Raw genomic sequence first — 7,533 nt, 5'->3', positions numbered from 1 at the left:
AGTGCCGCGAAGAACGAATACGAACGAGGAACGCAGCGATAGATGAAAAAAAAAGGCCATAGCGAAGAGACGAGGAGGAAGGCGCAGGAGGAGGGTGCAACAAAACCATGAGACGAAAAGCGGAGGAGGAGCTGAGGGGAGATGGCCTCCGCATGCGCTGAGTCACCGGCGGCCATGCAATCCGCAGTCGCATGGACGTTGTCATCCGCGCTTCCGAGGGTGGCCCAGAGTGCAACGAGGTGGGGAGGGCTACGCTGGTACACGGCATCTGCTGCTGAGGTCAGTCCGTGGTACCAGCGTGTGTGACGGGGATCACTGCACCTGCAAGTGGCAATGGCGAACGGCTACGAGTAATGCCCGAACCACTGGCACGCGTCGGAAAGCTTCGGCACGCGCCGGAGCGTCAAAAGCGCCAATAGCGTCGGTCGAGAACACGGCGAAGCCTGACGACGCACAGCGATTATGTCTACTGCCGATGCTAGAAGTTTGCCCACGCGAGGCGAAGCTGCCCCAGCGTGCACCAATGAGAGGCTGCCACGAGTCGCAGGCGTCAACCAATCGGAGGCTGCGAAGCCTCTGGCTGCTAAGCCTATAATGACCGCCCATGCGAAGGCGCCGGCACCAACGATCGTCCGAGTTCTCTGAACGCACGACGCGCGCGACAGTGTTCCTGAAAAACAGTGTTGTATATAGTAGGCCGACAACGACTGTGGGTTGTGGCAGTGCGACGTGGGTTTCGAGCGACTTCGAACGACGCCAACTAATCCAACCTGCCAACTGGGTTCCGCCGGGGCTCAGTGCGATTGTCTGCTAAAACAGCCAACTGAATCACGATTGCCGCAACGTCTGTGCTTGTAGTATGTGTATTTTGTTGTGCTCAAAACGAATGGAATATAATTATGAGCTCCGAAGTCTGCATAATCAGCACTCGCCTATCGCCGATTTTGTTTACGTTACGCGCAGGTCTAGCGCGTCTATCGAGTTCGTAACTGGCGAGTGAACGAAACCAGCTGAGAAACTCTGTCGAAGGAAATGAATTTTCAGTTCCGCTTGGTACTTAAGTGATTTAAAATATGACACTCCTGACGTCGTGTGGTGTGTGATGTGGTGAATGAACCATGTGGAACTTCGGGTGCTCAACCGCGGCGTGTTTCGTGTGGCGTCGGGTGACTCAATAAGCTTAACGGGCAAGCTCTGCGCTGTTTCCAATGGCAAAGATAACTTCCGAAAGCGAAAGACACTAGTAGCCGAATTATGGGAAATACTTACATAATCAGCCATTGCCGCCCGTTTCAGCTGACACTGCGCTCTTTTATTCAGCATGTGAATCCAGTTCCCTACAAGTTCACTGTACTCCTTCACTCACTTCTTTCAAGTGCATCCGTATTTTCGGCTAGTTGGGGATAAATCGCTCGTGTAGCAGTCAAGAACACTGACGCACTGAAGCATACGTGGCAACGCAGTCATGTTTGAGGCAGTGTGTCCTTACGCTTGAGCACTGCAAAAAGAAATCTGTTTCCAACGTGTGCCCCGTGTGCAGTGCATAGCAGGACCTGCATCATGCAAGACCTATGCACGCAGCGGCGCATACCACGATTTCTTCAATGCTTGCTTCAGAAGCAGCAAGTACTGAGCCAATGAAACTGTAATTGCTTTTTTATCTCACTTTTTGTTTATGGAAAGTGTAGATGGTGCGAGTGCGTTGTGGGGAACGTGAAAACATGTCATGAGTGTTTTGTGCAGTCGGTATGCTTAAACTGCAGGAAACCCTTCAGCTTGTACTAAACTGTTTCTTGCTGCGATACTATAAATGATAGTCAGGTCTGCTCAAAAGTCAGGTCTACTCAAAACCAGGTTACTAATGCATCCGCGCAGAACGTGTTCAAATAACAAGTTAACACTTCCACAACAACAATATGCCGATGCACAGTATATGTGCTTCCAATAAATACATTCCGTAAAGGTGAACGACTGGGCCTACAATAACAAACTTTGTAGTAGCACTGCAAAAAGTGCTGCCATGCGTATCAGCCACAACAAAACTGCTGCACGTCCAACCTACTTCCTTGGAGGCACCTCGATAAAGTCTGTTCGGGCCCTTCCCATTCTGGGTGTAACATTTAGCTCTTCTCTCAACTTTTCCGCATATGTCACCAGCACTGTATCTAAGCATCGGCCCATTCTTGGGTTTGTGTCCCGTGACTCCCTTCACTGATGACGTAAGGTTTTCCGAGCACTATACGCTTCTATCATTCTGTCACGACTTGAGTACTGCTCATTAGTATAGTTATCGTACAAAACTCGCGACGCTGACAAACTTAAGCTTGTTCAGCGCCGGACAACACGCACCCTCTACTCCCATTTTTTCACTTGTCGCAAGCCCATACCAGCCTACGAGGATTGCCTCAAACCCCTCAAGTAGCACACCCTGCAATACCAGCGCAACATTGCACTACTCTATAGTGCAGGGTGCTTGACGGCTCCCTGAACAGCACTAATTTTTCTTCAGTTCGTCTGAACAAGTAGTCTGCACAGACTGAGCCCTCATCGCGCCTCTATGGCCCGACACCACCACTCCATTACTATATCTGGCATACAGAGCTTTTTTCCACCCTCCTTCGCCATTTAGATTCTCCTTCCTTGGAACCAAACTGAATTGGCACTCCTGTGTGTTGTGCACCCATCGCATGTGTGTGTGTGTGCCGTGCTGTGTCATTGAGCAAGTGTGTGTGTGTGTGCGTTGGTGTGTGCTTGTGTGTGCACGTGGAGGGGGAGGAGGTGTCTTCTGCATCCTGCAAATTCCTCCTCTAAATGGTTTGTTATCAGATGCTCTAACATACAGGCATCAGCCTTTTTTTTTGGTCTAGAGTGCCAAGCATATAATGGTTATAAGCATGTAATGCTTATAATGTAAGGCTGAGCATATAATGATAGAAATTATTCCTAACAGAACGCAAAAGAATAGCATCTTTATACTGAACATATACAGTAGCCCATCCAAAAGACGGCAGCGTTTTCTCTCCCTTCTCAAAAAGGCAGCCGAGCTCGCCGGCCTGAACCCGCTAATAGTGGGTGGGGACTTCAACGTGCCGTGCCATGCCTGGGGATACGGCCACACCACAACCAAGGGCAAACAGTTACTGCAGGACTCGCAAGACTTGGAATACACGCTCATCGCGGATTCCAGCGCCCCAACGCGTATGGGCGATTCAGTTGAAGAGATACCACACCGGACTTAACAATGATCAAAGACATCGAGAGGGCTACCTGGAGAAACAGCCTAGAAGACCTAGGTACCGACCACATGATCATCGAGATCACGATCCCCCGAGCGGGAACCACCCTCCCAGTCAAAACCTTCAAATGGACAGACTGGGACAAATTCCGCAAGCACCGGGATATCAGGCAAGACGACGAGCCAATCGGTGACGTTGACAGATGGATCGCGGACCTGACCAGGTGTGTCAGGGAGGCCACGCAAACCATCACTCCTGATTTCCTGACGGAGAAGATGGACAGTCACCTCACCCCCCTCTGGGAAGCCAAGAAATCCATACAAACCCGATGGCAAGGCCAGCGGTTCAATCGAAAGCTGAGAAAAAAGATAGCCGACTTAAACAAACAAATCGAAGAGCACTGCAAAACCTTGAGCAAGCAACAGTGGCACGAAGTCAGCAATGTCGCGGATGGCCAACTCCACAACGGAAGTAAGTGGCGACTGCTGAGGCACCTGCTGGGCGAAACCCAGTGCAAATCCAAGCAAAGTGCCGACATGCAGAGACTTCTGCACAAAGAAAAAGGGGTGGCGAGCGAGAAGCAAATCGTCATGAAACTCTGCGACAAGTACCTCCCGCAACGACCGACGGTCGAGCACGGCCGGTACACTGGCAGTCCTAGTCCCAAGTCAGATGAAGACTTCAGTGAGGCGGAAATCAGAACGGCACTCCAAGGACTCAACAGCAAGTCAGCCCCAGGACCGGACAGGGTTAACAACAAAACGCTCAAAAACCTGGACGACAAATCTGTCACCAAACTCACGGCCTATATGATCGAGTGCTGGAGAGAAGGCCACATCCCGGAGCAGTGGAAGAGGTCCAAGGCTATCCTCATACCCAAGCACGGAAAGCCGTTGAGTTTGGAGAACCTACGCCCGATCTCTCTCACGTCGTGCGTGGGTAAGGTCTTGGAACACGCCTTCTTGAACCGTATCAACAGCCATCTAGAAGAGATGGAAGCCTACCCCCACGCCATGATAGGATTCCGATCCCGCCTGTCCACGCAGGACGTCATGTTAAAACTAAAGAACCAGGGCCGCTATTTTGTAGCGATGCCTTATGCATTATTCTATGCTATTCTTATCATCCACCACACACGGCCGCCCGATCCCGTTGATAATGTGGGCAGACCGTCGCTCTGACCACTGGCCAAGCGCGAAAAGTCTGAAAAAGAATAGAATCGGAAAAGGCATCGCTGCAAAATACCGGCCCAGATCCTCGACGACAAGGCAAGAAACACCATAGCCATCCTAGGACTAGACCTGGAGAAAGCATTCGACAATGTCGCTCACGAGTCGATCCTTAAACAAGTGTCTAACCTAAGCCTGGGGGAAAGGGCCTACAACTCCGTAAGGGACTTTCTGAACGATCGCAAAGCCGCCCTGACGGTTGGCGACCTCGAGTCCGAAGAACGAACCCAGGGAAGTGCAGGTACCCCCCGGGGCTCAGTTATATCTCCGCTCCTTTTCAACTTAGTCATGCTGGGTCTCCCCAGCAAACTACGGGAAATCGAAGGAATCCACCACGCTATATACGCAGACGATATAATGATTTGGGCAGACCGCGGCAGTGACGGGCAAATTGAACACGCACTAAAACGGCCATTCACAAATTGGAAGAGTATCTTCAAGGAACGGGCCTCAAATGCTCCCCGAGCAAGTCCGAACTACTCCTTTACCGGCCCACGCGCAGAGTCATGCCACCAATGAGCTACACAGGACCCCGGGAGTACGAGGAAATCGGCCTGCACACCCAAGACGGAAACGTAATCCCCAAAGTAAGCAAGATCAAAATCCTCGGAATGATCATTGGGGCCAACGGAGCTAACGGCGAAACCGTGAGGAAGATCGAAGGAAAAGTCACCAGCGCCATGAGACTCGTAAAGAGAATAACCAATAGACACGCGGGCATGAAGGAAGAAAATGTCATTCGACTGATCTATTCATTCGTTGTCAGCCACATCGCCTATGTAGCCGCCTACCACAACTGGTACGTCGCGGAAAAGAACAAGATCAACACGCTCATGAGGAAAACGTACAAGATAGCCCTGGGCTTCCCGGAATCAACGAGCACTGAGCTCCTGGCTCAGCTGGGCATATACAACACTTTAGAAGAAATAGCCGAAGCACAACGCATCTCGCAGCTCGAACGCCTGTCGACCACCACGACGGGAAGGTACATCATGAACACGCTCGGCATAACATACCACAACCAGCACGGCCAGAAAATGCAAATCCCCAACAAAATCAGAGAGACCATTACGGTGGCAACCATCCCAAGAAACGTGCACCCCGATTACAACCGAGGTAGACGAAAGGCAAGAGCCGAGGCTCTGCTCCGTTCATTCGGCAGGGAGAGAACACGCGCTTTGTCGACGCAGCCGAATATGCGAACGGCCAAAATACACCACCGTATTCATAGACGCAGAGTAAAAAAACAGAACCACATGCAGTGTATGCACCAAACACTCGGAAATAGCGGAGGAAGTAGCGATTGCGCTGGCCCTCACAGAACAAGAATGTGAAGTCGTACTAAGTGACTCGCCAACGGCAGTAAAAAATTATGCCAAAGGTCGAATTTCCAAGGAAGCCCTGTCGATTCTCGCCAAAGCGGGCAGATCCAAAACGGTGAGCTCGAGGATCATATGGTTCCCCGCGCACGTCAGCACGGAAGGCGACACGCTCCCGAACCTAAACGAGACGGCGCAACAGACGGCGCGAGACATGACCCGCCGCGCCGAACAGGGCAACGCCTCTCGCACGATAGCAAACGCTTCTCGAGCAGAACGGGACAGGCTCACCAGATACAACGACATAACCAGTGCATATTTGAACGCCAGAAGGATATACCCACCGCCGAGTCCCAAATTGAACAGGAGGCAGGCCGTCGCCTGGCGACAACTCCAGACGAACACCTTCCCTAATCCATTCCGTCTGAAACGTATCTTCCCAGATAAGCATCAGGACGACACGTGCAAATTGTGCCAGGAAGGACCAGCAACACTCAAACACGTGCTGTGGGAGTGCAATGTAGTTATAGGAGGGATGGCAGTTACTCCGGAGACCCTGTCGTCGAGGTGGGCCGCCGCTCTGCGCTGCTCAGACCTTGGAATCCAAACGTGGGCAGTCCAGCCAGCCCGTGAGGCGGCGCTGAGGCAGGGCCTTGACGTTCCCCAGTGGGAGACCTGAGCCCGGGTCGCATTAAACCTTGCCGGACGTACAAGAAAGTTGTATCCATCCATCCAGAGTGCCATGTTACCACTATTATTATTATTATTATTATTATTATTATTATTATTATTATCATTATTATTATTATTATTAGAATCACCACTACGACCACATTGATTGTGTTGAAGCCAGCGTGACACATAATTCAAAATATTTCTGGAGCTTTGTGCACTCTCACTCTTCTAAAGAAAGTGCCAATGATGTGCGTCTTCTTCATGAAAATAGTGGTGCTGCCTCGAACATTGCTGATGCCTTTGCAGAACACTTCTGTTTGCTATATGGTGTGAAATATGCTTCAAGTAACCTTCCTTCTCAATCTGCCACGGTGTGTACGCTATCAGTCAATGAAAACCTTGTTTTCAAGTGCATGAAGTGCCTTAAACCTTCCCTTTCTTGTTGTGTTGATGGTGTTTCTTCCGCAGAGCTTAAGACGTACGGAAGCGTACTTGTTCCCTGTTCTAACAAGCATATTCAATAGTTCCCTAAAGTCTAGTACGTTTTCTAGCACTCGGAGGTCGCATGGACATTGCCCATGCACAAATAAGGTGCTAGATGTGTCTTTACTAACTGCCGACCTATATCTATCCTTTGCAATGCGTCAGAAGCGTTTTAATCGATATTGGATTTCTTGCTTTCTGTTAGTTCTAAGAAAATTTTAATAAATGAACAGTGTGTGCCGACAACTTAAAACTATTTGAGACTGTGAACAGTGTTCACCACTGCATCGACTTCCAAAAAAAGACATTTTTTTCACGCTCAAACTGGTGCAGAAACAATAAGTACTCTTAAATGCTTCCAATACTATGGCGTTAAGTTATATGCAGAAAACGCTCCATGTGAAATTTTGATACACCCTACGTGATGCTCCACTCCTTAGGGTCGATGAAATGAAAGATCTTGGTCTGTACTTCGACAAATTGCTAAGCTTATCTTCACATAGATAATTACACAACATGCCGTTCACGCTCTTGGAATTGCCTGCCATATATTGCATTATTTCCACTCACCTGTTGTGTTTCTGAAATTCT

The sequence above is a fragment of the Dermacentor albipictus genome, unplaced genomic scaffold, assembly GCF_038994185.2.
Source record: "Dermacentor albipictus isolate Rhodes 1998 colony unplaced genomic scaffold, USDA_Dalb.pri_finalv2 scaffold_34, whole genome shotgun sequence".
NCBI lineage: Eukaryota > Metazoa > Arthropoda > Arachnida > Ixodida > Ixodidae > Dermacentor > Dermacentor albipictus.
This window is presented reverse-complemented; position numbering follows the sequence as displayed.